The 9,750-nt window shown below is 38.8% G+C and overlaps 1 pseudogene; it reads left to right on the top strand.

Moving 5' to 3' along the window:
- Positions 1 to 1,717: 1,717 nt before the first annotated feature.
- On the top strand, positions 1,718 to 4,563 carry LOC100402165 (magnesium transporter NIPA2 pseudogene; annotated as a pseudogene).
- The last annotated feature ends 5,187 nt before the right edge of the window (positions 4,564 to 9,750 follow it).

Raw genomic sequence — 9,750 nt, 5'->3', positions numbered from 1 at the left:
ACACTGTTGGCTGCCTACTCTCTTTACTCTGAAATTATTACATTGGACTCCTATTTTGGAAGCAGATTCTACTTTTACTGAACTTCATTCCAGGAATATTCTTTGGAATGATTATTCCTAAGCCTATGTATAACTACCTTTCCAGATGCAGCAAGTTTGAACTTAAAAAAAAAAAAAAAAACCCGGTGATATGATAATCTATCTGTTCTTCATTAAAGCTGATATTAAGTTCACATTAAAGTATATGACAGGAGAGTAAGTCATCAGCAATGTGAGTGAGAACCATTGCATTGCCAATATCCATTCAAATTGTTATCGTTTATAAACTGACAATAGGGCTATTATTTCCAAAAATCTTTAAACTATGTAAAATATGTTGTTTTAAAACCCTTAAAAATTATAGTTTTACTTTATTTTTCTTTTGCTTCAAAACAATTATGAATGCATGGAGAAATCACAGCCATTAGAACAGATTTCTAGAGAATTTGGGTCAAGCACTCTTTCTGCCTTTGATTACAAGATGACTTTCTCTGATTCTGCTCACATGGGAGAAAAAAAAACCCAAAAATTTCTTTAAGCAGTGAGACTCAAGTTCTGTCCACTTTTCCTTAACTAGTTTCAACATGTCGGAAACCTTCCTACTCAAAACTGCATGATCATTTAGGGTGTGAATAGTAGCATGTTTCATTTGCTAGTGTCTAAAGTTGAGTTCAAAGGTTGATCTCCTTTATGTCAAACCAAGTCCATTTTCTGATTAACAAGAGCACCAGCTTTCCTGGCAAACCTTTCCTGATGTGTCCCTGCTAACACTAGGATGCAACAGCACAGCAAGGGAAAAGTCTGTATTCACAACACTTTCCCAAATGTAAATACTTTTCTAAATAGATCTCTCAGTATCTCCTCCACTGTATAAATACAGTACAAAACCAAATGCTGTGAGGGTTGGCCATATTATTGCCATCCCTAACACCACTGGAATAAACGAATACCAAGACAGTCTCATTTAGGGACTGAAATAGCAGTATGATCTGGGCAGACAATCAAAATTTTTGGAGAACCAAAAGCACAACATAATAAAGCCTTGTTAACACTGATGCTGAGGGAATAAGATAATACCTTGTAAAAGCTAAGATTAGCTATGCAACATCAGCATATTTATAATTTAACCTCCAGTTAAATCAAAATAGCAAGGCCCATTATGTAAGAGGCGGTGGTGTAGCTACTTGATAGATTTTATGTATATATCTAATCTAATTTGCAACATCATTTTTAAATGTAATTCATTACCAACTCCTATTTCTACCTCAGCTATTCTTAAGGAAAAACCAAAAAGGGAGAAAATGTGCAGGACTCAAAAACAATCTATGTTTGCAAATTTTAAAAGTGCATGCATGACATCACATGTAATGTCTCTCTACCCCACCAGGAAATAATTATTCAAAATAATATATCTCTTTCCTGCACTTCTTGCATTTGATTTGAAAAAAAAAAATACAATTTACTTCAATTATCTGACAATGAAGTGCCTAGGCAATAAATCTAACATTAAAAAATCATTTCCAGCAAATTACTCCAATAAAATCAATGAAGGTCAGGCTCAGCTGTAGCAACAAATAAATGACATGCTATTGACAGACTAGATGGACTTAACTGTCATTTATGAAGGTTAAGAGGATAAAACAATCTAATAGAAAGCAGACGTTTATTAAACAGAAAAATGGAAGCAGGTGAAGTAGATCGAGGTAAGTTAGGTATGAACAACCTCAACATTCTCCTGGTCTAGTCCTAGAGCAAAAAATACAAGGTATTCTAATTCTCAGCAGCATGTGTGTCTGACTAGTTCAATATTTATCTGCTTCAGGCTGCTTTGTGATCTTTTATATATTGAAGTCATGAAACAGATTTTCTGCTAATAGAAAATGAAGAACTGATAAAATTGGGTAATGGTAGCCAGGTTAAAAGCAGTTTGACCCACTTCAAAATTCCAGTAGCTGCATCTGTAAAAACAGTAAACACTAAGAGAAGAAAGTTTTCCATCTCTCATATATGAAAATAACTAGCCAATTGTGGCAATATTCTTTGCCAGGTATGAATCTAGATTCTAAATGTTAATATTAAGTTTAAAATGCACATTTACATATAAACACTAAGAAATAAGCCTAGAAGGAACTTCCTGGCTGATCATTTTCCTCTCCTTATAAATTTTAGCAAGGTTTACAATGACATGGGTCAAACTGCTGTGTCTATACAGATTTTTCAGAATAGACTCTGGAACTTGCTTTCCCTGGATATATCTAGCTTCTTTCCTCAGAATGAGCTCTGAGCTGTTGCTTTATAATAAGGAAGGAAGGAAGGAAGGAAGGAAGGAAGGAAGGAAGGAAGGAAGGAAGGAAGGAAGGAAGGAAGGAAGGAAGGAAGGGAGGGAGGGAGGGAGGGAGGGAGGGAGGGAGGGACGGAGGGACGGAGGGAGGGAAGAAGGGAGGGAGGGAAGAAGGGAGGGAGGGAAGAAGGGAGGGAGGGAAGAAGGAAGGAAGAAAGAATCATTTTGAAAACTCCCAGCTATCCTGAAAACTATACCTTCAAAGAATCTTTAAAAGTAAAAAGTGACAGTGTGGCGATTCCTCAAGGACCTGGACATAGAAATTCCATTTGATGCAGCAATCCCATTACTGGGTATATATCCAAAGGATTATGAATCATTCTACTATAAGGACACATGCACATGAATGTTTACTGCTGTTTACAATAGCAAAGACTTGGAACCAACCCAAATGCCCATTGATGATAGATTGGACAGGGAAAATGTGGCACATATACACCATGGAATACTATGCAGCCATCAAAAACGATGAGTTCAGGTCCTTTGTAGGGACATAGATGAACCTGGAAACCACCATTCTCAGCAAACTGACACAAGAACAGAAAATCAAACACCGCATGTTCTCACTCATAGGTGGGTGTTGAACAATGAGAACACATGAACACAGAGGGGGAGCATCATACACTGATGTCTGTAGGGGGAAAACAGGGGAGGGACAGGGAGGGGTGGGGAGTTGTGGAGAGATAGCATGGGGAGAAATGCCAGATATAGGTGATGGGGAGATAGACAGCACATCACACTGCCATGTGTGTACCTATGCAACAATCTTGCATGTTCTGCACATGTACCCCAAAACCTAAAATGCAATAAAAAAAATCAGCCTATTGGAAAGAGAAACCATCACCTTCCAAAGGACAAATGCCTCCTGGCAAGTTTTCTATTGCTCCTAATGGCAAGATCATCCTCACTTCAACTTCTCCAGCCTCTTCTCTTCCCCCAAGCAATCACCTACTACCAACTCCTATTAAATGTCACACGAGCACTAGCCCATTTCCTTTTATTTTCATCACACCAATGTGGCTCAGTCCTTGTTAATTCATAAAAACATACTAAACCAAAAGATAGGCCTCCAATCTTTTTCCATCCACACAGTCTATCCTGCACACACCTGCAAGATTTGAGCTTGACTACAGATTAAAAACTTTATCCTAGATCCTCACATCTGACTCCCATCTTTCCCAACTGACCAAAAGTGTTTTCCTCCCAGTTTTCTCCACAGGACCCCTTTTCCCTCATCATACACCTTTTTCCTCACCACTTCCATGTTCAGTTCTTTGCCCTGAATAATGGAGATGCCTGCATTGTGCAGTTCTGAATGGCCCCCTCGCCATCACTGCCCATCCAAATCTTACCCATTTCTCAAGGCCAGATGAATAGATTCCTCTCATGCAGCTTTTTCCTGGTCTCTCTGCCCAGAAACAATTATCTTTGTATTCATTTAACATGGACATAATGTGTACCCTGTGAATGATACCATTTTTGGTGCCAGCAGAAGATGAAAAGGAAAGACTTTAAAAAGGCTCTTAAGGTTACAGAGTTGTGAAGTAGAAAAGTTTGGTTCTTAAATATCGTTCTGATACTGAGTAGGAAGAGACAAGCACCACAAAGAAAGAGCTGCTGAGAGCCACAGAGGCTTAAGGAAGGCAGAAAGCTCTAAAGCCACCAAAGTGGTGGTGACATTTGCATTTGAAAATGAGGGATAGGCAAGGAGCTGTTTGCTGTAAAGCCTGTGCTGTGGCTTCCCCTGGGCTGGATTCTGCTGCTGAGCCTCATCATCTGTGTGAGCACACAGCTTCATTACCTAAACAGGGCCTGGATATACTCAACACTTCCATCATGACTCCAATATATTATGCATTCTTTACAAAGTCAGTTTTAACATGTTCAGCTTTTTTTAAGGAGTGGCAAGGTATGCCTGTTGATGTTGTTGGCACTTTGAGTGGCTTCTTTACAATCAGTGTGTGGATATTCTTGTTACATGCCTTTAAAGACGTCGTGTTAGTCTAGCAAGTCTGCCTGTGTCTTTTTGAAAAGATGAGTAAGCAGTGAAGGCAATCTCTCTAATATGTATGAAGTTCTTAATAAGCGCAAACTGTGGAATTGAAGAAAGCTTACCCTGTGGAATCAAACAACACACTGGTGAATATATCTCCCAAAGAAGTGGAAATCTGACAGTTTTTTAAGAAATATATAATTAAAAGGTTAATCTGTGGGGAAAAAAAAGAAAATGAGGGATAGTAAGTTTTGGTCAGGTAGAGATGAAGAGAAAAGGCATTTTCTGTATAGCAAATTAGACACAAGAGCACTCTAGTGAATAGCAAAGTATATTCAAAGGGCAGTGGCTTTCCTATAAATTTTATAATATTCATTTTAATGGCAAAAACAGCAATTATTTTGGTACCAACCTAATATTCTCCTTTACTCGTGGAGTGTACTGTATTTATGGCCATAATAAGAATGAGATATGGGCATATTGTTTTTTATGTAATGTCCTTACTCTGCAAAGTATTATCCCATTTTATAGATGAGAAGGCAAAGTGACTTAGCTAGAATGTATGCATTCTACTAAGTTATAAAGATGTCATTTGAACCTGGGCCTGTCTGATTAAAAACTGCTGTACTCTTTTCATCATTCCATGGATTGCCCATTATTGATCACACAAAGATGAATAAAACACCGTCCTTATATTTAAGAAAGTCTTTGGTCCTGTGGAGGACCAATGCTTAGTATTTATTACCTGCAACCTAATATGCTGATAATGGCAGCTAAGACAGCCTCATTTTCATCATTTAAGTTCTCATCCTATCTGGGCGAACTTGTCTGCTTGCTAAAGATCTGATTCTGCATCCTGCCCTCAGAGACAGCTTTCCGAAACACAAATCAAAATACATCTCTTCCCTGGACAAATGTCTTCAGAGACTCTCCACCTGCAAGAGAAAGTCCAAATCTCACAACTTCATCTACAAGTTAATTGACATCTCAGGAGCCTGGTGTAAGCTACCTTCTTCCAATGTTGACTCCTCTACAGGCAGCCAACATCTCAGCTAGGATAAGCAACTTCTAACTCCCCATCCATATCTCCAGTACTCTTTCATCTTCCTTTACGCCCCTTCTCTGCCTTGTTCCCCCTTAAAAACTCATCATCACTCAGAGTAAAGTTTAACTATCATTTCCTCTGAGAAGTGTATCTGCCCTTGCTCATATGTTAATCAGCATATATGACTCTGGAGCATAATTATTTGTGAATTTTTATCTCTACACTGGACCATAGAATACTTTGGATTTACAGCATACAACCAAATTCCAGACCTCAAAATTGTTTTAGACCTCTAAAAGTGTTTGTTAAATGAATTAAAAGTAAAAATAAATGGTACATTAATCAATAAATAGTAATACTGAGGAGGGAGAAGTTTAATTGCATAAATACAAGACGGGGAATGTGCTGTTATTTGCCATTGCATAGTAGCAGGCAGCTAGAAATGTAGCTAAGGCAACTACAATAAGACTTAAAATAAGTCTTAAGACTTCTATTAAAATTTAGTATGTCATTCCCCAGTAAATCTCCTGCAATACAGATAATTATCTAAACTATTGCCTTTTCAATTAGTAGTATACAAGAATGATAAGATGATGGAACACACACTACATAGTCACAATTTTATTCATCTTACTACAAAGTGAACTCACATCCTTTGATGATAATTACACTTCACTTACAATGTATGTACAGAGAACATGAAGCACATATCAGAAAATCTGGTGCCAGCTTCCTGTTCATTCTCACAAGGAATAGCTGATGACCCTTAGTTCTATATAGAAGCTATTCTCTGGATACTAAACTGCTTCCTGTGCTTCACACTGGTTTACACTGGGATATCTACTTTTTGCTTCTTTATTTCTAACTATAGCAATTCCTTAGTCTTTGCTAATGCATTTGTTCAAAGCAATGGCATTAAGTACTTAGCCTATATCAATCAGATACCAAGAAAGGATTTCTTCTCTTCAATAAATTTTTATTTTCTCCAATATGCTTTGCAAAATGCTGGCACCTGCCTTACTACGTCTAGAGAACAGCCCCGTGGTCCCAGAGCTATCTGGTCATCTGTCTAAACCCAAGTTCATTGACAAAGCATGCATCCCAGGCTGCGCCCTCCCAGTTACCGGCAGCATTCTTCCTTACAGCAACCAGAAGAAATTTAACAGCTTGTTTGATGGAAAGAATAATTTCCTGCTTAGGGTCTGAGCTAAAATCCTTAGCATTGGACCACTGATGAGGGGTCCTTGGTAAAAGCAGCAGCTGGTGGATAACTTTCAGGTTTTGTTGTTATTGTTTTGTTTCATTTTGTTTTTTTGAGACAGAGTCTCAATCTGCCACCCAAGCTGAAGCGCAATAGCACAATCTCTGCTCACTGCAACCTCCACTTCCTGGGTTCAAGCGATTTTCCTGCCTCACCCTCCTGAGTAGTTTGAGATTACAGGTGCCCGCCACCAGGCCCAGCTAATTTTTGTATTTTTAGTAGATAAGGGGTTTCACCAAGTTGGTCAGGCTGGTCTCAAACTCCTGACCTCAGGTGATCCACCTGCCTTGGCTTCCCAAATCACTAGGATTACAGATGTGAGCCACTGCGCCCAGCTGGATAGCTTTTTTATGAAACTATTTCATGCCTAATAATGTTAGGTGATCCAATCAGAACTTTAAAAGAAAGACCTAATGATCAACTTTATGAATCATCAAATACAAACACACTTGCAAAACTGTACTATTTTCACTCCTGATTGTTGAACAGTACAGGCTGGGACAATTTTGAGGTAAAAGCTGCGTTCAAATTTAAGGCTTCTTTTAATATGAAAGATGCAGAAAATGTGATGAAATTTTTCAAGGATGATGTTGTTACCTGCGGCTCAAGGAATACTTTTGGATTGATAGAGAAACAGTTTTTGGTAAGGGGAGTGTAATTATGATAACTTGCCTGCAGAAGAGAAGACTGAGTCATTAGCTGATAACTGTCATATATAACCTACAGAGCATTTTCATCGAACATGTGGAATCGGGTGACACCAATAAGCCAAGACATAACCCTGAGTGTCATTCAAGTCATGATTTTTTTTAAAAAATTAACATTTATATAGGCACAGAGAACACACTAGCAATAAGTACAGTGTAGTTATACCAAGTTCATTCCTAGGCCTATTGTTTTCAGAGCCAGTCTTCTTCCACAAACATCACCTGCTGATTGGCAAATCAGGCCAGCTGAAAAAGACGGCTGTCAGACAAACACAATTGCTCATGTAGATACATCTACATCAGCAATCAGCTTTCTTCAAGAGAGGGCTTTGTTCCACATACATCTAATCAGGTTTCTTCAAGAGAGGGCTTTGTTCCACATAGAATTCAATGAGCAGGCTTACTGCCTCAAAGGCAAACTGGTATTGACTGTTTTCTTTTTTTTTTTTTTAAATTGCATTTTAGGTTTTGGGGTACATGTGCAAGATAGTTGCATAGGAACACACATGGTAGTGTGTCTTGCTGTCTTCCTCCCCTTCACCCACATTTGGCTTTTCTCCCCAGGCTATCCCTCCCCGGCTCCCACCCCCGCCGCTGTCCCTCCCCTATTCCCCCCCAATAGACCCCAGTGTGTAGTACTCCCTTCCCTGTGTCCATATGTCCTTTTTTATCACCCGCCTATGAGTGAGAATATGCGGTATTTCATTTTCTGTTCTTGTGTCAGTTTGCTGAGAATGACGTCTACCAACATCCCCGGTTGATTGGAAATTGTAGCTCTGGAGTATCCTAGGTGTATTTTAACAATTATTTTTACTTAAATATTTAAAAATAGTAGAGAGAAAAAAGAATCACACATCCTCTAAAGTAAAAATAGATAAGTAGTAGAGGATGAGAATAAATTCACCATCAACCGAGATTTTAAAAATAAAAATTTAGCCAGGTGTGGTGGCTCATGTCTGTAATTCCAGCACTTTGGGAGGCCAAGGCAGGTGGATCACCTGAAGTCAGGAAGCTCAAGACAAGCCGGGCCAGCAGGATGAAACCCTGTCTTTACTAAAACTACAGAAAATTAGCTAGGCATGACGGTAGGCACCTGTAATCCCAGCTACTCAGGAGGTTGAGGCAGGAGAATCGTGTGAACCGAGGAGGTGGAGGTAGCAGCGAACCAAGATCATGCCATTGCACTCTAGCCTGGGAAACAAAAGCGAAACTCCATTTCAATAAATAAATTAATAATAATAAGATAAAAATGTAGTTTATTTTGATCCAAATTATTTCATTCAAGGTCCTCAATGCATTCTAGAAAGTCTTGATATGATTATGATATCTGACAAAAAGATGATGATACAAGGATCGCACCCTTCACTCTACCCAGTGCTGGGTGAATAGGGAAGTCAAAACTACCCAATTGTTTTCCACTGCCCACACAATTCACAAACAAGTAAGAAGGTGAACTTAAATGAAAAGAATAATGATGTATTCAAAAAGCCAGAAAGAGTGCTTATAAACTTCTTCAGCAATAAAATTAAGATTTGCCACATACGGTTTTTTTTAGGATGAACTTAACTGCAAATATCAGAAAGCCCAACTGATAGAACCTAAAATAAGGGAAAGCATTTGATTATCTCACATAACAAGAAGTCTGGAGGTGAGTGGTTCCCGAACTGGTCAAGAGCTCGATGAAGTCAGGAAGCTGGGCCAGCATCCATGCCACTAGGGGCCTTACACTTGCAGGAAAAAGAGAGCTGCTTCACCTCCAAGCACCTTACACTCGAAGAGCAGTGATCTGAGCAGGACAAAAGCCTGGAATTGTTAATATTACTACACCAATAAAACTGGAATTCCTTTACCAAGAAAGAAGATGCAATGGCTGTTATGAACTAGGACTCACAGGGGCTAGGAATGCTCTGCCTTCTAAGTGTTCTCACAAACCTACATTTGAAATCAATAAATTCCTCATGTCTCACAATATAACACCCCCTCACCAATCCACATGGCTCTTTGAAAAGCCACAACAGAATTTTCCCATCCATCAACCTACTTCCCTCTGTGCATTTCCAGGAATTTATCCACTTCCTCTAGATTTTCCAGCTTTTGTGCATAGAGATGTTCATAGTAGTCTCCGAGAATCGTTTGTATTTCTGTGGGATCTATTGTGATGTCACCATTGTTATTTCTGATTGTGCTTATTTGGATCTTCTCTCTTTGTCTTTGTTGATCTAGCTAGCAGTCAGTCTATCTTGTTTACCCACTAAAATAACCAACTTTTCATTTCATTTATTCTTTGTATGGTTTCTTTGAGGTCTCAGTTTCATTTAGTTCTACTCTGATTTTAGCTATTTCTTTTCTTAACGCTAGCTGTGG

This window comes from Callithrix jacchus, chromosome 1 (genome assembly GCF_049354715.1).
Source record: "Callithrix jacchus isolate 240 chromosome 1, calJac240_pri, whole genome shotgun sequence".
Classification (NCBI taxonomy): domain Eukaryota; kingdom Metazoa; phylum Chordata; class Mammalia; order Primates; family Cebidae; genus Callithrix; species Callithrix jacchus.
This window is presented reverse-complemented; position numbering and strand designations above follow the sequence as displayed.